The sequence below is a fragment of the Tachypleus tridentatus genome, chromosome 13, assembly GCF_004210375.1.
Source record: "Tachypleus tridentatus isolate NWPU-2018 chromosome 13, ASM421037v1, whole genome shotgun sequence".
Taxonomy (NCBI): Eukaryota; Metazoa; Arthropoda; class Merostomata; order Xiphosura; family Limulidae; genus Tachypleus; species Tachypleus tridentatus.
In genome coordinates this window covers 112,919,749-112,942,367 of record NC_134837.1, presented here as the reverse complement: position 1 = coordinate 112,942,367, position 22,619 = coordinate 112,919,749, and the positions used below count along the sequence as shown (strand labels likewise).

General features: G+C 32.0%; 1 long non-coding RNA gene across 1 annotated transcript in view; it reads right to left on the bottom strand.

Moving 5' to 3' along the window:
- Positions 1–3,120: 3,120 nt before the first annotated feature.
- The window catches only part of LOC143236648 (uncharacterized), a 76,916-nt gene continuing 57,417 nt past the window's right edge, over positions 3,121–22,619 (bottom strand). Inside the window, exon 2 of the long non-coding RNA XR_013019641.1 lies at positions 3,121–3,826. This is a non-coding gene — a long non-coding RNA (uncharacterized LOC143236648). The remainder of the gene's footprint in view (positions 3,827–22,619) is intronic.

The following is a 22,619-nucleotide window of genomic DNA, read 5'->3' as shown; positions in this document are numbered from 1 at the left end:
CAAGCCAAAGTGCAGCTAATTACAATCCGTAATTTCAGTTGTGTCTGCGTAATATAGATGGCAGTCAATTCCGACCCCAGGAGTTCAATAAGTTATCTTATTTCAGAGGGAGCTTCTGAGAGGTTGGTTAGTTGTTTAAAATTAGAAAGGATGAGATGATATTGACTTCTCATTTAGCTCTCGTGAGGACAGAATACCCATCAATTGAAAATATCGGTATTAATCTATCAACAGAATTCCAGTAAGGTTTAGAAAATGTATGTATTACAACTTGTTTCTTGTAATGTAATACATTACGTTCAGTATATGCTGTATGAAAATTCAGTATCCTACTTAAATCATTGGCCCGGCAAGGCCAAGCGTGTTAAGCCGTGCGAATCGTAATCTGAGGGTCGCGGGTTCGTATCCCCGTTACGCCAAACATGCTCGCCTTTTCAGCGGTGGGGACGTTATAATGTGAGGATCAATTTCACTATTCGTTGGTAAAAGAGTAGCCCAAGAGTTGGCGGTGGGTGTTGATGACTAGCTGCCTTCCCTCTAGTCTTTCACTTCTAAATTGAAGAAGATTAGCATTGATATCCTTAGATGAAATAAAGAAAACAAACGGCCTTTCGAACGGTTAGCACAGATAGTCCTTGAGTAGCTTTGTGCGAAAATTCAAAACAAACATAAATCATAAAAACCTGGTACTTACGAGTCGTGACAAACAAAGTCTGTCTGGTTGTCAGTATTTCCTTTTGTTCTTCTGAAGCACGTGAAAATCCTCAGCCTTTTAATAAAATTATGTGATTTTCTTGACCTGCACGGATTTTGTTGTCTTTCTTCTTTAGCAGGCAAATAAACATGTTCTCTGCTAGAAATGTCTTGTATAGCGTTCTTGGCAGATCTTCTAAAGGCCTGGAGCCGTTTCTTCAATGACTGTCTGTGCTAGCCGTCCCTAATTTAGCAGTGTAAGACTAGAGGGAAGGCAGCTAGTCATCAGCACCCACCGCCAACTCTTGGGCTTCTCTTTTACCAACGAATAGTGGGATTGACTGTCAAATTATAACGCTTCCACGGCTGAAAGGGCGAGCATGTCTGGCGCGACGGGGATGAGAACCCGCGACCCTCAGATTACGAGTTGCATGCCTTAACACGCTTGGCCATGCCGGGCCCTAATAAATAGTTTATACATAGATTGTATGGTGTGTGTACGTATGGCCATAATATGTATTTATTATAGATTGTTTATGTTTAGTTGAGAAAACGGTTTGCATGTTTTATTCTTGTCGCAGATTCATGGTAAATCGGCCCGGTTTGGCCATGTGGTTAAGACACCCGAGTCGTAATCTGAGAATCGCGGGTTCGAATCTCTCTCACACCACAGAAGCTCGTTCTTTAAGTGGTGAGAGCGTTACAATTAGACGCTGAATCCCACTATTTGTTAGTGAAAGAGTATTCAAAGAGTTCTTAATACTTTTTCAAAGCAACATTTAATGTAAGTATTAATATGTCTTTGTTATAAATAAATAATGATGTGCCATTTCTACAGTATACTGCTGGTGCAGCAGGAAGCACCTACAACACCAAAAGAAGGTTCTCAAATCTACCCGGTGGACTCAACAGATAACCCGATGTGGCTTTGTTGTAAGAAAAACACATTTTTAGAGTTTAAGGTTGCTTCGGTAAGTATGAAAAACAGAACCACAGTTATTAAAATGTTAATATTATTTTTAGCGAAAATGAAATTTATGAATATAATTTACGTTCAATTCAAATTTACAGCTGACTTCATTTTGTGATAACCGGAAAGAAAATCCGTTAACAACTTAGTCCAACAAAACTTATAATGTAGGAATTGCCAGGTGGTGAGGGCGTTCGACTCTCTATTCATTAGTAAAATAGTAGTAACCAAGAGTTTGACATATGGTATTTCCCATAATGTACTTGTTAATGTTTATCTTAATATTTCGTTTGTGTTTATGGCAAAAATACGTAAATTTATTCTGAAACTTGATGCAACGAAAAGAGAAAAAGGAGGCTGATAAAAAACAAACAAACATGGTGACAAAACAATATAACAACACAGACAGCCTTAACGTCTATAATAAGTTAAGAGAGAACAGGCGTGGAAGTGTTCGAAGTACTGTCCATACAACACGAGATACTGGCGATGGCTGTGAGAATAATAATAAAAACTTTTCTTAACAGACAGCTGTTAAAGCATCCGAAGTAATGTCTCCAAAACAAAAGCTGAAGAAATGGCACATTATACAACAGAAAGTACAAAAATCAATTTCAAATCCTTCCTAAGTTTTAGACAGAGCCGCTCTTTATTTACAACTGTTAACTAGATACGGACAACTATCAGCAGTAGTTACCACTCTTAAGTAACTATTCTTAACTGAATAACGACACTGATTAAGGTAGTTAAAACACCCTACAGTTAAAAGCATGTAACGTGCTCAGCGATACATTGTGCCTCGAACATGGGACCATCAGTCAGTGACCCCCAACACTCGACATTAAACAACACCCAGCATTACTATCACGTGTAGTTATTTGTAAGACCCGGAGAAATTTTACGTAACTTGTGATCTTTTATTTCATGATGTAATTAGTACAGGTGTTTTCTTCTTGTAATATTTTCTTCTAACTGAAATTCACAAAAATCTCATTGCATATATTGCTTACTTCGCATATTATAATAAAACATATTCTTTCCATTTATTCCAAGTTGCTTTGTGTCTCTGTTTAAGAAAAATCAAATTTGTAGTCGGCTTTTAACTACCGTCTCGTGTAAAATATACTTAAAAATAAACTAGCAAAAACACTTCGTTTCAGTAAAAGTTTTAACGTTGGGAAGATTCCAAATGCATTTCTTGTTTATCTAGAGTTTACTCATTTAATTACTGTAAAGACATATCTCTACAAAACAGATTATGTCCCTCAAATTTTTACATGAAAAGATGAAAAGAATGAAAACCAAAGTATATCCTTATTCATAACTTACGTCCATGATTTTCCTTAACGTGTATCCAGAAGGACAGTTAATAATGTGTTGTGGTGCTAAATAAACTGAATAAAAAATTAAATAAAACTGTAAGAAATACCAACATAACCATTAAAATATCACCTGTATAAGTTTTACACTATGATTTTATCTCCTACAGATACAATCGTACCGCTTTAGCCCCTCCAATCGAAATTAACAGAAGCACAGTGACTGAGAGTTTTCGGTTGGAAACAAGTGGTGTACAAGGAACTGCTTACAATTTCGTTTCTGGTTATAATAGTATATGTTTTTCACATTTTTAAGTGATAAAATATATTTTTCATACATTTGAGTTTGGGTTTTGACAGAAAATATAATTAAGCAAAAAAATCCTTCTTAATGATACTTCTGTCATAATATCTTACTTGTCTCTTTATAAGATGAAATATCAAGATTTGGTAGGCTTCTTAGTGGCTAGTACAGATAGCCCTCAAGTCGCTTTGTGCGAAATTCCAAAAAACAAACAAAACGAACAAGCCTCTTAGTAATTGACTAAATTTCTGAAATTCTTTTCCAAACATTAACGTTGCTCAGATACTCTTATAGTATAATTTTATTGGTTGAATTCTACTAAGTAAATGTCCAATCACAGCTGTAGGTAACAATACATATATATGTTATTATTTTTATAATGAATGTTTTCCTGCAATACATTATAAGAAAAAAAATTGGATAGATATTAACACTCCTACGAAAAAAATATTTACATCCACTAAACTGATTTTGGGGCCTATCAGGCCCCATATATTTTTCCAATAGAAACAGTGATTTAGCAACATTCATTACAAACAACTTTAGAATGGCTCTGACAAACATTTTTTTTTACAATTTGAGCAAACAATTTTCGACTGTCTATCTTTTGATCTGCCGCACAAATGGCATCGTCCTCTTTTTGCCCTCTTTGCAGGCGGTTCACATGAGGTTGTTTTGTCATTATCTTTGCAGTAAATTTCTTTGATTTCAAGCACCAATTGCCGTATAAATTCTCTTTTGGCTCTTGATTTATGTTGACGAAGAAATTCTGGATGTTTTGTCGAGTATAGAACGAAAACATTGTACGCAGCAAGATCTAGAATGTTATAGAATATGCAGACTGACCAGCGCTTTGATCGCCTCTTTGTTGTATAATATCTCACAAGTTGATCGAGAGTGTCGACATCTGCCTTTGTTGCATTGTAAAGATTGACGATTTCGGGCTTTCCATTCTCTTCTACTTCACCAGACTGATGCTGAGAACTCAGTAGTAGCACATATTTTCCTCGTTTGTCTGAGTGCCTGAGAAGAGTGATGTCGTCATGGTAGAAAAACTTTGGTGATAACTCTCTAGATTTTGCATTTATTTCAGGAGGCAGGAATGTTCTTGATTTCCGTAAGGTTCCAACAAGGCCTGTTCTTTTTGTTCGTAGGTACTTGGCAAGTGTCATTGTTGTGAAGAAATTATCTGTCGTTATTGCCCTTCCTTTTCCAAGAAATGGCTGACTCAGTTCTCTGACTATTCTTTCTCCTTGATTTGTTTCTGTCGTATTTCCAACCTTTCCAGTATAAATTTGAGCATTGAGGAGGTAACTTGTCTTTGCATCTGTTAGGCACCAAATCTTTATTCCGTATTTGCCTGGCTTTGTTGGAATGTATGTTCTGAAGCCAACTCTTCCTTTGAAGTTACATAGTTGTTCATCCACTGTCAAGTATTCGCTTGGGTTGTAACTGTTTTCGCAATTTTCAATGAAAAATTCCAGACTCCAGAGATGGCGGCATCTTTGATTTCTCTATATCTTTGAGAGTGGATGTCAAATCTGATTTTTAAGCACATTTTTTTGAATTTGTCTTGTGTAATCAGTTTTCGCAAAAATGGCAAACCGAATTCAATTGAAAACATTTCGTCTATCGATGCATTTTTGGATTTGCTTATTCCAAGGAAAAGATTAGCTGCGATCCATTTCCAGAGGTCTTCTTCAAAAATTGGTTCTTTCATGACGGTGTTTGTTGAGTGAATGATCTGTTCCATCATATTATCAGAAATGAAAATTTTGAATGTTTCGAATGGTGTAGAGACTCTTGGAGCAGGTTCCCATTGAATATATTGAGAGCTGCGGTTCTTCTGTTGATCCTTGAAGGTGTTGTTGAATAACTAAAATACTTATCTTTGGAAAAAAGTTCGTTCACTGGCATCGTAGTAAGATCTTCTTGATTACTTTCTTCACTTTCAGAAGGGTACGACGCGAGTTGTTCATCATTTTCGGCTTCAGAAGGATCATCCTCACAACTTTCAGAGTAGTCTTCGACATTATCATGTTCACTTTCATCGTCGGATGGTTTTGTCAGTAAATGTACAACTTCATCAAGAGATATCATTTTTGACATGGTTTGAAGATTTCAGCTCCTATACATATAGGATTTGTGGATTCTTCTAGAATATTCTAGAAGCTTCAAGAATATTCTAGATTATTCTAAATACTTCTGTAAAGTTTCTAGAATGTTCTAGAACAGGCGTGGGCAAACTAAGCAATAATCAGGACTGTCTAAAATTATTGTTGGAGTAGAGTTATTATCCTAAATATCCATCTTTTGAAAAGAAGTTGTAAAATTAATATATTTTTACTATAATTTGCTTTTTTCGGTTGCCCAGGCCTGTTCTAGAATTATTCAGGAAATAAATAAAGTCATTTTTATGTTTTTTTGATCTGGGGCCTAATAGGCCCCAAAATACCCTTGTTGGATGTTTAAAAATTTTTTTTTAAATATTATAATAAATAAATAACTTACTGTTATTTTTGCATTAATATTTCTGGATATTCAGACAAAACTAAACAATACACTAAATATCCAGAGATTGCATCTGTGATGAAACCAGTACCTCATGGGGATGATTTTCTTGTGTCACATCCAGCAGCAAAGTGGGAAATAGAAGTTATACTGCAAAAAAGACAATGAATCATCTTTACTTTCTTCATTTAGTAATTTTACCCCTGTGACATCTCAGCATAAACTGCCTCATCTGATCACACAAGATGAACTAAATGATCAGATTTGTGACTTGTTTTATACTGAAACAGCATGGGGAAATTTCATTTATGGCAATGAAATTTATCATAAAAGTCTTGCTTCTCACGACAGCATGCAAGATACTTTGTGTTTCTGAACAAATGTTGATGCACTAATTGAAGAATCAAGTACTGAATATACTCTCAAGAAAGAAAACATTTTACCAATTCATCTAAAGTTAGTGTGAAAACTGTGCTTTTACATAATGTGAACACTAAGCCATTGGTTCCTGTTATTAATGCTGTGAACATAGTGGAACATGCAGCTTATTCCTGAAACAATCAAATATCCACTACTGCTAAGTCTATAAAGTGAGTATACCAAACACTGTAGCTTTTTGTCTGTCTGGGATAGCCGATATCATAAAATTCATTTAAAAAAAAGGAAAGACCAGTGAGAGAATTACGTTCCAGGAAAACAGAAAGTTGAGTTCCAACTTTCAGTGAATCATCAAGATATGTTTCTTCCCTCACTCCATCTGTCTTATAAGTTTCAAAAATTTAGTGAAGTAAAAACTAAAAGGTCGTATTTTTGTTGGGCCACAGATTTGGGAAGTGCTGATGAACGGTGATTTTGAAACATTACTCAGTCAGAAAGAACTTACTGCGAGGAAATCACTCAAACTAGTTGTTAAAATTTTCTTAGGAATTTACAGAAATGAAAAGTATGTTGTGATGATTGATGATATCCCTGAGAAGAAGAGGAAAACTGGGTCCAAGATGTCACTAAAGTTACACTTCTCACACTTTTATTAAGTTTCTTATCAAATGATCTAGGTGCAGTGAGCAATAATCTTGGTGAGCACTTCCCTTAAGTTATGTCTATAATAGAACAGTAACATCAAGAAAGACAGTGGAATCCTGTGATGACGGAAGATTACTGTTGATTCTTGTAGCATGAAACTGACAACATACATAAAAGATACAACAAGTAAGTCAAGTATTTTGTAAAAAAGAAATAAAAAATAATACCATGATGAAAGTTTTAAACATAGCTTAAGTGTATTGTCAGTATATAATTAAATGTTGTTTTTGAACATTCTTAAATGCAATTTTCAATAAATAAATAAAGTTATCAGAGAGAGTTATTTTCACAATATATAAGAATATTTAGAATAAACCTAACATAGCTCAAAAACTAGAGGTGATCAGTAATATTCAACAATTTTTAGAATCAGGATCTACAAACTACTCATGAACACTTGTATTTTTATTGTAGTGGAGAAGCTTTTGTGCACAGTGTAACTTCTAAACACATATACTTACTGTGCAAAATTACTCAAACACTTATATGCTTTACATATTTCTAAAAAAATTACTTTGATTCAATGACTTAAGGATATTTCAACACATAAACAAAAAACATGAATTTTATCTCATAAGTACAACTCAAAGCTGATAGTTAAAACCATATATAACTTCTATTATAAAGAAGCTTACACATAGAACAACCTTAAATATAAAATTTTCAAAATTACTTTCAGATCAACCTATACAAAATATATACTTCATGATATTCCTACAAGTATCTATATTCTTAGTTATGCCAACTAACAAGACATGCTTTAACAGATATGAGGTGTTCTTTCATTATAAAAAAGCCTAGACACACATAAAAAAAAGGTTAAGGAAAATTATTGTATTTATATGCAAGAAAGTATCAATTGTGCAAAATTGTGGTAAGCAGTGTTATATATATGAATAAACAAACATTCTGAATTTAAGTGGTTTTCTACTAAATGAAACTAATTATGGCTAAATTAACTAACACATTCATGATTATTAACTTCAAAATGTAAAATAGAATTTTAGTTATAAACATTATACCATAAATTTAAGATTTTATTTCTATCTACCTTACAAAAATAATATATTGATAATATTTATCTACTTTGTATTCAATGTTTTATTACTCTCACATTACACGTGGAGATGAAAATCTAAGAATATTTATTTAATTTAAAGCATTGGAACCTATCATCTTGTGAATATGTGCAAATTGTATGCATGTATGATTAACTGACTACACAACAGACATTCAACTATTATTAAACTCTAGACAGTTAAAACTGATTCATTAATAATTATGGTATCAATACAGAGAATTCACAAATTTATATGCAAAAACGGCTCCGTTTGGGTTGAGAAAATATTTTATGTAGAAGAGCGAACAACGTTTCGACCTTCTATGTAAAATATTTTCTCAACCCAAACGAGCCGTTTTTGCATGTAAATTTCCAACAAGTGGGTTTCTCGACATCAGAGAATTCTCAAGTTATGTTTAATATATTACTATGATAAAAAACATCTACGGAGAGAAACTTTTTGGTAATAAAGTCCAGAACTGTTTCCAACTTCTGATCAAAACAAAATACCTATATAGTTCAAATAAAAATTAAACAAGAAATGAATATTATGTACATCTAACATATCACCATACTTATTATGATTAGAAGGTATTAATTCATCTGTCATGGCACCCTCAATGCAAGCAAATTTTGTGCTATAATCCAAAACACAAGATTCAGCTAGCTTAGGAGGTTTAGTTTTGTTCTAAACACATATCTTAAGATAACAATGCAAAATAATCCTCGTAAACAAATATATATATACATATATCAAACAATTTAACCAATACTAAAAATAAACTAACATTAAAGAAAGAAAAAATAAAACGTTATTTATTCACAGTCTACACCTATTTATCATCTTACCTTCATTCTTTCTAAATTTGTATTTACACCCGTCAAAGGCTAGTTGAGAAACTAAATAAGACTTAACTTTTAATTTAAAAAAATGAAACTTGACATCTTGCAGGACATGTCTTGGAGTAAGACATCAATAGTATCAGGTATCTTAAGGGCAACATATGACTAGGTAACTAAACATACAACTTTTAAGGTGGCTATATGTTTTCATTTTCCTTTTTTAAAAATCAAAACATGCATAATAATTATTGGAAAGACTAACAATTTATAATTAAACAGTATAATAGTGATGTTTAAAATTAACTTTGATTACTTTTATGTTCCACTTACTTTTCAAGCAGAACTACAGCAACTTGTGGGTTTACCCTTCAATAATTACTATTTTATTGTCCATAGTCATGAAAGTAGGTTGCCCAGTCCCATGTCATGAAAAGATCTAGAAGTAATAAGAAAATATAACTACAAAAATTCTACAAGAAAAATTCCAGTGCACCAAAATAAAGTAAACAGTTATATGTAAATTAACTAACAAAAATTACAAGAAGAAGGAATTGTACACCATAAGTCAGAAAGTAATAATAAGAAATCAGTTTTAGTGAAAGGAGACTGATGGACTCTGTGACAAAACTAAAATAATTGGAAGATGTGATATCGAAAAATATATGTAACTACTTTACTTAGTAGAGTTTCCACAGTTAATACATCTTTAATTATGTTTATTTGTTTGTTTTTGAATTTCATGCACGAGGGCTATCTGCACTAGCCATCCCTAATTTAACAGTGTAAAACTAGATGGAAGTCAGCTAGCTATCCCTAATTTAACAGTGTAAGACTGGAGGGAATTATGTACTTTACATTCACACTTAGACACAACTAGCTATCATCTGATCTTAACATTAGTAATGGAAGGTGTATTTAATGGCCTAAATATAAGCATTGGGTGTAAAACACTATTGTAACAAAGGCTTAGTTGAAACACTACTCCACTGAAACCCTTGGTAACTTTTATCTTACTTTTGTCTATACCTCAATGTTAATAAACAACTGAAAAAATATAAATAAAATGCAATTTAACTTATCATGGTGCAATAAGTGAGCCTAGGGTATTATTTGTTTTATAATTAAGCTTACAAATGTACTGTGCAATAACTTACTCTAAGCTCAATAAAGACAAAATATCAATTCTAAATCTAAATAATTTCTGAATTAAATTGCTTTGTTGTATCACCAAAGTTAACAAGAATAAAAAACAAACCAATATGTATATTAAACATTCACAACATAAATACCATAGTTGACCTAACAATATCAATTGATAGTTTTGTTACAAAACAATGATATAAATTGTAGACCATTACTATTAAAACAAAGAAGCATGACACAAACTGTTTATTATATATATTAACACCAGAGGGACATTTAGAGTGTTCCTTCTACCACGCACACATTATACTCTTTAACACTGTAAATACCTGACAGCCATAAAGCTTCTTAATCCCAAAGAATGCAACATGTAGATCTACAATGTTTTCAGTTTACTAAAATGTTTAGTTAAAATAAAGTTATTTCAATTTTTAAGTCCATCTCATAATACGTTTATCATTTTTATAAAGTACTTCATAACTTGTTCTTAATGTTTCATGAAAATTTCAAAATCTTCCTATTAACAGTAAGCAGAGCCAATCTTTATACATATACTCAAAAGGTGATTTACAAAACTGTAACTTTTATCTCTGTATTTCTATAGACTGATGGAACCTTTAGGCAAATAGGTCTATTCAGATACCAATAACTATTTTGAATCTATTCAATGTTACACAGCGTGGCTTTCAAATGCATCACTAAACTTTTGGAAAAGAAATATCAATAAGTAACATATTGAGCAAGAGCAAGAATTTAAACTGAACAAAATACACTATTCATTTCAAGCAGGCCAAACTAGCCTAACAATCCTTTGACTGTTTATGTACGTGTGAAACTGAATGAGTGCTCAAATCTTTATCAGTACAACATATAACCCAATAAAGGTGACATAAAATATCTTAACTCGATTGACTATTCTTTTTTAGGATAATAAAGAGCAATGATTAGTAGGGCACATTACAAGTACAGGTGTTGATGTCATTTATGTCAATAATAACAGAAGACATTCCTGTCATGTTTAGATGTACATAAAAAAATGTGTGAATTACATGAAAGATGGCAGTGACAATAGTTAAAAAAATGTTAAAACAGGTTTCACAGAATAGAAAAATAAAAAAAAATAAAAAGGAATGGGAATTACAGAAAATGATAATGTAAAGAAATATATAGGAAACAATACTAATATATGGGAAATAGAAAAATTAATAAAAATATAGGTGATATTAATATACAGGTAACAAAAACTAATATACGGGAAATAAAAAAATGAATAGAAATATAGGTGATATTAGTATACAGGAAACAATCCTAATATACGGGAAATAGAAGCTGAGCCTTGAATACAGTACTGTAGTCCATATACAGAACAATCAAAGCAGTGACAGCACCAGAACAGACCAACTTAATGTCAGCAAACTCGTTCCTGTGAATACCAACATGGCCAGTTATCCAGAAAAACTGGATGTGAATAGAAGATAGAAGAAAAATAAGCCAGTCAGTGTTGAATATTGCGAAAATAAGGTGAGAATTAACACAAAGCAATTCTCTGACCAGTAGAGAGTGAAGAGAGTTGGTATAAATAGAACGGTAAGTGTACTGTGTAGCTTTGATATCATCCAGAACAAAAGAAATGCCATATAACTTGACAGTGAACACAGAAACTGTAGAGAGGATATTGTACAAAACCACCTAGCTGCAACAAACCATGGCAGATCCAATAGACTTAACTGATTTTAAACCATCTGTATAACTGGGAATGAAATAATGGTTCAAAAGATGTTTGGCAATGAAAACAGTACAACCAAATGGAAGTATCAACCTTCCTCAGATGACTCAGAGAAAGGTAACAGGCAGAGGTGGTAATAAAACATAGTGTGGTGGGCTGATTGATGGAAAAAGCAATGTAAATTTGTGACATACTGAACTCAGTCAGCTTCACCTAAATATGAAGACCAAAGGGAAGAATGGCAGACTGTATATTCCCAAAAAGTATAACCAGTGGAACCCAGTGTACAGACTCTGAACTGGAGACATATGGAAAGACCCTGTTCAAGGCTGAAGTCTCAGATGGTGAATAGGGTACAGGATCTTCAAGGCCAAGGTCCTGGCAGAAACTTAAATAAGAGACAAATAGTTCAGTTTTGAACAAAAAATCAATCTGCTCCACAAGAGGTGGAAGAAGGGATCTGGATGTTGAAGATGTTCAGTGCCGTTGTACACTTTGTATTTCAGTCCGTTGGTTAAGTTTTACTACTGTGTATATTTGACAATTACATCATTATATTGGGTTAGAAAGGCATTGTAAAATAATAAAATCAAAAGCAGCCAATCAGGAAATGTTTAGAAAACTGAGACTGTGCTAAAATAAAAATTGTTATTGCATTTTCACAATCTGCAATTATTTTGTATGTCCAACATTTGTTTCACTACTTTCATTACAGTTGGTGTTATGGTGGTGAAGATCAGAGAGCAAGTTTAAAGTTCTATGAAAAATAAAAAAAATGATATTCATTAAGATGGTATTATAAGTAAGGTAAATTAAACATAAAAACCATGAAATGAGCACAATTAATTTTATTCTTAGCATGAAAAATCACACTTTACACAGAATTACTTGAAATATAATTTCAGTTAATAAATGGCTTGTAACTTTTACATAAACATTTGCTAAAACTCATGATGATACACTTTCTATATTTAGAACATTTCAGTAGTTTATGTAGTTTCATGGTTACATGGAGATTACAGAACTGGTCAGAATGACCAAACACACATACAAGTTTAATAGAATATAATTTAATTGATAATGGAATATGTATGTGGATCACAATCAGTAGCCTAAATGTTTTTGTTTGAAGTGCATTTTTTTAAAATTCTTCAGATACACTTGCCATTTTGGAAACTTCTAGTAAGCCTAATTTTCTTTTCACTTTTGATAAAACACCACCAGTGACTTCATCAGGAAAACTGCTCTTGATTGGATGCTGTAAAAAATTACTTTTCATAAATTTACTTGCTACAGTTAATTTTAAACATGAGTGAGGAATAAAATCAGGGAGAATGTTTATAATACATAATATAAAGTTTGTTTTTCAATGGCCCATAATTAATCTTTTTGTTAAAATACAGTTTACTACTAATTATTTGGTATTAGATACTTTTGTATTAAGGTGGTTAATTACCTCAGACACATTTCAGTTACATTCTTAACCATAATGTTGGCAAGTCTTTCTGCAATTTTATATCAAATCATATTTCTTTATAGTTATAAGAAATTATAATAAAATAAATAAATTTTATAATCTTAAAATCCCTTTCTATGGGAAAAGATTAAGTATAGAAAATCTTAGTGATTTACATAAAAAACATAATTAAAGAAAAAGTTATTAATTCAAATTCTGTTAAACATTCAGGAAACAAAAAGTAACTTCTGAATTACAAGGTGACAAGTGCTTCTAGGATCAAACTACTTCATAAGAAAGATAATCAATATATCTTGCTCTGATCCACCAAATACTTATGAAGTGGTGTACAACTTTGGTCTTCATACACAAGAAGGAAGAGTGATGTATAAAGGACTGTTCAGAGTGATGCAACTTAAACTGATTATCAAGTAAAAAAGAGGAAGTTATCTTTCTATTCAAGTCACTAGTTGGTCCTCGATAGTCTTCACTTGAAATATTGTGTGAGCTTTGTCTGAGTAATGACACTGATTTGTTGTAAATTGTTCACACCACAGCTCCTAAAATTACTCCAAGGATGGAAAGGTTATATTAAGATTTCTTCAGAAAAGATCAACAGACAAGGTTTTCAGTATGTTTAAGTGGGTGATACTAATGAATCAGGGAGATAATCCTGTCAGTGTACTATGTAGTGCTGGCTTGTGACTCTACACCATATTTTATGCACAATATCTTAAGGAAGATCCAGAGGCATGCTCTCCCAGAAATATTTAAAATATGAAACACCATTCTCTCTATTTTCTGGTCTTTTTTAAAATAAGGGTATAAAAAGTGATTAAATTTGCAATGAACATGTGATTTAGCATTTTCTGCATTAGGTGTAAAACAACTTTTCATAAATGTCATAATGTTTCTCCTTTTGTAATGTGAAGATGCCTTTGGAGTGTATTATCCAATGTAAATGTTTAGATAGGCTAGAATCATGATTAATCTGGGTGATAAAAACACAGCATTAGAACATTTAAACATGAGGTACAGCTCAACACAAGTACTTGTTTATAAAAAGTTATTCTGCATTTTCAAAGATTTTGTTGCTCAAAAATTATATCACAATGATCCATTCATTTACTCTGAATATGTAGATGAAGATCAAAGTTACAAAATAGCAGGTTATGCTCTAATTAATATATATTAAATGAAAGTGTTATTTTTCTATCTCACTTTCTGAACAAATGTAATACTTTTTATTCACTTGAAAGAAAAATAAAGACACCAAAATATAACTACTTTTTTATCTTTAATCCACACATCAATTTTAATACTTACACAAAAAGACACAGCACAAAATTTGTTCACAAGCACACATCGTTACTCAGTATTTTAAGTTTGGTATTAAATCTTTCTTATACGATACTTAAAGGAAAATTACATACAAACAGAGGCTTTAAAGAAGTTTGATTTTTATTTTGTTGTTGTTTAATAAATGTAACAACACTATCAACCTTATAATAACATTACTTGAAAACAACAGACAGCTGTCAGTTAGGTTTGCACTTAGCTGAGCCAATTTTCTATCACAGTTAGCTTTAGAAATCTCTATACAAGTCATACTTATTCACCAAGCTGATATCATATCTCTTACTGTACACAAATATTGAAAAATTTGTTTACAAGGAATTTTCCAAACATGAATTCAAATGTCCTCAGTTTAAGACTATGACTTGAAATGTCAATTCTATATATTTCATTTTTTTACACATTTTACTAGTAGGATAATATTATTTGTGAATATAGATGTCTGTCCACTGCATACAATTATGAATAAGAAAATAAAAATTTAATTTGTGTTTCAATTATGTCTGTTGTATAATTTTTTTTTTAAATTCTGTTCAGAAACTAAACGTTTTGTTGAGTTCTAAGTATTTATGTGTTTGTAACTAAGCACAAATATACACAATAGGCTGTCTTTGCTTACCCACCATGTGTATCAGAACACAGAACCAATTTTCTGGCATTAAAAGTCCACACACTGTGCTGCTGGTAATAGTGCAAGAATTCTAAGAACTCTGTTAACAAGTGCAAAAACATGAATAACTCAAACTTTTGACATAGGGTGTTATAAAGTCATTCTGCTCTTAACAATTACATAAAAAGGGAAAATTGTTTGAAAATGTGATAAGTACTCATAATACCAACACTGCTGTAAGATTATTGGAAGTTACACCTTTTATAGTAAGAAGGAATATTTTAAAAACAAGTACAACATTACAATCTCTCATGCAATCATTCTCAAGAACAAAGGATTTTATGATAAAGAAGGTTCTAGTAATTATATCAACACTCAACACCCTTAAAATGTGTTTAAAGAAATTTTAGAAAAACTATCTATATTCACAGCCAAATATTTGCTTTTTTGTGGTTGTATAAGAAATGTAAGTAAAGTGATACAACTCGAAATATTTTGGTGCTTTCTAATAATCAACTACAGTTCAGAAAGATTAAGTACAATAAAAATAATTTCTACCAGAATAACTCTAACTGAAATTTTCATCTGGAAAGGCACCTTAGGGGCTGAATCAGTAAATGAACAGATCAATCCCACCTAGAATTCCCTGTTCTTAATTTTACAACAGCATGTTCCCTTAAAATATCAAAAAATATTACAAATAATCTTTTCCATATTTTGAATCCTTAGCCCCTATATTTTCAATGTCTTATCAAAAACTCTGAGAACCACAGTAAAGCCTTAAAATGTATGAAATCTAAAAGATTTTCTATTTAAGTGCCCTATTTACATTCCATTTTCATGGCAGTGAGATCCACAATTGTTTTTATCCATTTTTGTTAATAATTTTACCCAGTTTATCTGTAATTCCTCCTTATTATCAAAATGCAGATTTTCTTATTACTACTTCCTTTCAATGGACTGTACCAATAACCTTTTATTGATGAGTCAATCAAAAATGTTAAACTCTATGTGTTAAACAAAGAAAATACTTTTACTTATTCATGTAGTCTAACAAAAATGTTTATTACCCTTGTAATTCCTGAATATTTTAATTTGGACATGAAGCATGGTCCTCACAAATCAGAAACCAGGAAGTTTCATGGCAACAGATACACAAGAAACAAGCAAAAAGAGAAGACTAATAAGATTAGTAGCAGCACAAGAGAATCACTTGGTATAAAAATGCTGTTGATACTCACAGTGCAAATACCAGTTTTGAAGCTAACATCTAAGCACGATTCCATGATGCAAGGTGTTTCTAAGAGAAAATCTAGACATTTGTATACTTTTGAAGGTATCGTAACAAAGAACATGTCACACAAGAAAATATCCACAGTGGTAATATGTTTGTTGATATGACAATCTATCAGAAAGGGAGTTTTGTCAGTGTTTCTGAGAGATTGGTTGGTTGGTTGTTTTAGTGTTTTATAGCACAAAGCAGTTAGGCTATCTATGTCAAACATCCAGTAAAAAGTTAAAAGTAAATTTAGTAAAATTCATGAAAGGAAATTAAGGTAAAACAAAATAATGTTTAAAAAAACAACACATAAATAGCATAAAACCAAAGTTTACATCAAGTCTACAACATTAAGAGAAATACCACAGTAATTCAAGTTGTAAAGGACTTTCTGTAGTGTAACTGTAATTATCGTAACTTACCAGGAGGACAAAAAGGTAAGTACAAAAACCACCATAAGTCACCTGAAGTTGGCCTTTCTAGTCCTGGTTCCAAATTATTTGACGTTGTGGCCATTGTCAAAAAGGAAAGTAACAAAAATGTTTTAAAAGAAGTGTAGCAAAATTATAGACGGGATAACTAATGTGTAGTTCAAACAGCAGCATTAGTCACCTGAAGTTGGCCTTTCCAGTCCTGGTTTCAAGTGATTTAATTTTACAGCCAGTTTCTAATTTCAAATCAAATTACATATACTGTGAGTTTCAAAAGGGAGCCACATTAAAAATGTGTAATGTATATATTAAAAAAAACTTAAATGGCATTAAAAAGATTAATGAACTTTATTATCCATGCATGTTAATAAACTAGACATTAAAGCATATTTATAATTAAAAGTTTTATACTATCTAATACAGAGATGCCAACTATTTCAAATGACTGAGCGTAGTGATTGTAGACAGAACCCTTCCACAGTTTCAGTCCTTTTAGATTTGCCAGAAACAAGACAATCTGGTAAACGAGGCCTCTTTTTTTCCAACTTGTGAACGATCGCATTGGTGTTTCTATGCTGCTTAGAAAATGATAAATACCCATTGACACGAACGCTGATTGGCTGACAAGCACTGATGACATAACTGTGTATTCCCCCATGTACCCAGTAGGAGAAGCACTGCACTTAAACTATTGGTAGATGTCGGAGATACAAATATTTTTTTATTATTTCAAGCACAAACATGATTATTGCAAGTAGCCATTTGGACTATGTCTTTTACTTATTATCAAAATTTATTTGTATCTCACGAGAAATTTTCTTTTCACCCCTTTCAAGCCCTTTCGGAACAATTTATCACTTTATTATATAGGTCTATATAATACATAATAATTTGGGAGTTGCAACAAGTCATAATATTTGTTTGTATGAGCATGTAGTTGTAATGTATACACCAAAATCGTAATGATTACGTTTAAATCATAATGGTTGGCATCTCTGCTGATGTTCATGATTTAATTTATCAGGTATGCAGTTTTGTGCTCAGAAGCAAACAAAGTAACATTGTTTTTACTTGGATAAATAAAATTACCAAAAATAGAGAAAATTGTTATCTCTATTTGCAATTAGTTTATTATTATTGTGACAATTGATTAAGTCATAGTTTTGATTAAACTGCACAAAACTAATCAATGTAAATACTGCCTGAAGGTAACCAATTAAATTTTCTAGTTCTAAACAGTTCTCTCAGTTGTTTAGCATGCAATTGGTACTACAATACATGCTACAATAACATGAAGAGGGAAACTTCAAGTCATTTCTGCATAGACCACAAATTATTTGTATCCACTGGAAGGTTATATTAAATAAACAAACAATACTGTCATCATAAACTGAGACAAGTACCTTTATAATGCAATTTTTTCATACGTATGATGTAGTGTAGGTTTATCCATACCTACTGAAAGTTTAAGAAATCCTCTTAATTCTTAAACATAAAATTCCACTTCCAGAAGAAACTCCCTTCCCCCCAATACACAACAGAATGTTTCAAAACTTTCCAAACAATCACATTTAAATACTTTTTTCTTCATAACATTCCTTAATTGTTTCTAACTTCATGATAAGGACAGAAATAGTTGTTCACATATGTACAAGATATTGAAAATTTGTTCACTGACTACAAAACTTAGTACCAACAGAGACCAATTCCATGTATAAAAGTAAGGATGAAAAGACAGTGAAAGACCATACTTACAATGCATGTACTGAGATGGTATGATTCACCATAAAACCAATTCTTAAATTTTTTAAATCACAGAACATATTTTAATAAACTAATTTTATTTGCTCTTATAAGAAAAATAGCAAAGGTGTCACAAATTAGCCTTAATATTTGCAGAACAAGTGTCTAATCCTCCATAAAACAACTCTACTGTTGATCTTATCAGTGAAAAACATTTTCCAAATTCATGTTCATTCATTAAATCTTTTAAAGACTTTCTCAAAAGCATCATTTTATCATCAGAGCTATTGCTCTAGTAGGTCTCAAGTCTTTCCAAATACTTGAATTTGTTTGATTTTCATTTTTTTTGGAATTTATAAAACATTTTACACTAATAACTTTTGTTATGCAACATAAAGTTGTAACTTGTTTCTGTCAGTATTTTTATCACAATTGTTAATATGTATTAGTGAAAATAAATACATTTTAATGAAGTTAAATAGTGAAATGTGTAAAATCAGAAGGAATGACTCCATTAAAACAGCAAACCTAAACCTCTAACAAATTATACTAGTTTGGTATAACTCAAAAACATGAGAAGTTATGGACTTGAGCACCCACACCTCTACCTCCTAATTTCTAATTTTATATCTATAAGTAGGGCTTCTTTGATTTTGCATTTGTTTTCCTACTTAGCATCTGGGAGTCTCCTATGATAATGTGTTTATTACATTTGTCGCATTGAAAAACGTGCGAAGATAGTTTTTTGTGTTCTTTGAATCTAGTTTCCATTTTTCTGCTTCTTTCCCCAATGTAGAAGTCATGACAGTTGTTGCAGTGTATTTTATAAATCATGTGTGTAGTTTTTATGTGTAAAAACATGTCTCACATCATTTTCACATGTAGGAAGTTGTGGGCTTGAGCACCCACGTCTCACTGTCCTAACTTCTATTTCTAATTCTGTATGTGTTGCTACTCTATTTCTTATATGAGAATGGTGAATGGAGGTTAAGACTGATAGACAGTGTATCCCCACTGCAGTGTGGGTCCTATTTCTTAAGTCACCTCAAAACCCTAGGGTACATATTGTGATCCCACACTGTAGCTTGTACCCTGGGAAATTTTCAATCAATGCAGCATTTTTTTTTATTTAATTTGTTTTTGAGTTATAACAAATTAATACACACTTATCTCTGTGATTACTGATATTCCATTTCTGCCTTTACAAATGCATCATTAATGTAAGAAAAAGGTATAACTTGCATAACTATCAAGGTTTCTCCATTTAGGCCTATACAGTTCCCCTGGAAGTATACAAACTAGCTTTTGATACATATAAATATCAAATATCCCAAAATAAGACACTGATAAACTTAAAATAAATTATAATGGTTATTCTAATCAAATGATGTATACTTTAAACCATACTCTTCTTCCTACTTAATTAAATTTTTATTCACTTCTGGAACTCTTCCAACTAATACAATAATTAAGTTCCATGCAGAATGATACAAAAACATCAAAATGATGAACATCAACAGAGAATGCCTTTAAAAATTGCATAAACCTCACAAACAATATTATAAATAAGTAAGAAAATAAACACTTTATTAACATTGTAAAAAACTTCTAAGTATCAAACATTATTATACTGTCAGTAAACATATTTAGTATGAAATATTAAGTTATTTGTTGGACCTTAAACATTATGCAAGAACATCATAATTCATGGTTTAATTTCAAGTACTCAACTAACAAAATTAAAATTATAAAACATTAGAAAAATGGCCCTGTAAATATTGTAGGCAATATATGTTATTCATTTATTTATAATTATTGTTAATATAGTATCATTCCCACTGATATTCTGAACCAAACTAATTTAAATTCTCTTAAGTCTTACTCTAACTTCGTGACTGGCATGGCCAGGTGGTTGAGGCATTTGACTTGAAATCTGAGGGTCGAGGTTTCGAATCCCTGTCGCACCAAACATGCTTGCCCTTTCAGCCATGGGGGAGTTATAAGGTGACGATTAATCTCACTATTTGTGGGTAAAAGAGAAGCCCAAGAGTTGGCAGAGGGTGGTGATAATGAGTTGCCTTCTCTCTTGTCTCACACTGCTAAAGTAGGGGTGATGAGCTCATAGACCTGAGTAGCTTAGTGTAAAATTCAAAATAAACAAACAAACTCTTAGTTATTACTTCGTGGAGGAGATTGGTGGCAAGAGTGAGACAAGTTAGACATATTTTTTCCACGTGAAAAAGGAAAACTTTGAATAGATAGGCTTCCCTAACCAGCACAGTTGAAGAACGTTTTTCTAGTTAGAAGTGCGATTGGCCACACAGACCAATACTACAAGCAGAGACCACCTGATAAATCAACGACAGCAGAGCGAGAAATCGCAGCGCAGCGGAGATCTCACCAGGAGACCGGAATCAGGCAAAGACTAGCCATGGCAGACGAAAATCATAATCTACAGCATGATTAAATATTTTTGGGGTCATTATCTCTTGTAAAGACAGCATTACATCTCTACCATGTGGTAGAAAGAACGAACTTTCCAGATTAGACTCATTTTCAGCACTTATGTAATAAATGAACTAGTTTTTCCTACGTTTTCTGATCTTTCTCACAGTATTGAGAGATCGTATCCATTTTGTGAGACCTCCATATATATGGGTGATGTGGTCATTTGCCCATTTTTATTAAAACTTTTTTAATAGACAGGAGATTCCAAGTTCCTGTGGGTTCGAAACTTTCCTGTTCTTTTCTACAGGAACTTGGAGTCCCTCCGAGCTGTGTTTTGAGTGTCACACTTTTCAGTGTAAAGATTAATGCCATCACTGAACAATTCCCTCTTACTGAAAGAGTAAGAAAAAGAAAAAAACATTTGTCTTAGAAATCTTATATACAACAACATGCACACTATATTTCATCAGGAACACTATTTAACATAAGTATAGAAGGAATGAAATTTCTGCTTTTTAGAAACTTAAATAAGGTTCATGCTGAAGGAACTTCAAACAAACCTTCTAATTAACAGATGTTCCACAACCAATAGCAATTCAAATTGGCTTGAAATAAAAGTTTCCACCTTAATACTTGAAAATTATAGTGAGTATAATTATCTTGATACTGTAAGTCCTAAAACCAAATCAAATTCCTAAAACAAGAATTGTTAAACCCTTTACAAGTGAAATATATTTATCTGTAACTTGGTAATCACATTCAAAATTTATTTTCCTTAAACTTTTGTCCAGTAAAACTTAGTTTGCGCAAACTACAATGACAAGAAATGTAATCATATTTTTAACTCATTCTGGGATAGTTCAATAGTTGAGAGACAGGGTTAAAATCTACCTTATGTAAAAATATTTTTCATATAGCTACTTACCTCTGCACCACTAAGAGCTATTCACTTACATACAACTACCACATGCCATCAACCCTGAACAAGCTCCCATGTGCATTATAACAGCTTATGACAATCACACTGCTGTAGCCCTCTACCAATGGGAAGGTCACACAATCTCTGTATAAGCACAAGTTTTCTCTTGACAAGGCAAAGAAAATTCACTGGAAGTAAGAAAGATCAGGAAAGAATTGTCTGTTTTATTTGTTTTGTTTTAATAAGAGTTCAGAATTGGCTATGTCAATTATATTCCCAGAAAACTTTCATTTAAACACTGGCCACTTAGAAGGAGGAGATGGGTTTAATATTTTCCATTCTCTTGTGTTCAATTCAGATTTTTGTTTAGTAATACCTGTGAGGTAAAGACAGCAACTTGGTGGTTTCACATGGCACCAGGAATGAGAAGTGTAAGATGTTGTTCTTCATGTAACATTGTATCAGATGACTATCACCTTTTTACATTCATTTTCTTATCAATGAGGAATTTTCAATGTGTTGAAATGTGTACATTAATCAAGGTACCATAATACGTATATAAACCACATGAAAATGACTGGAAAATAAAACAAACAAAAGTCATCACACTCGATCTTCTGAGTATACTGGAGAATAAAAATTGGTAGGAGGCAAAATCCAGAGAAAAAGGAAACTGCATAATTATATAAGTTATGGTAGACAAATGTGTTACTTTTAGTTCACAT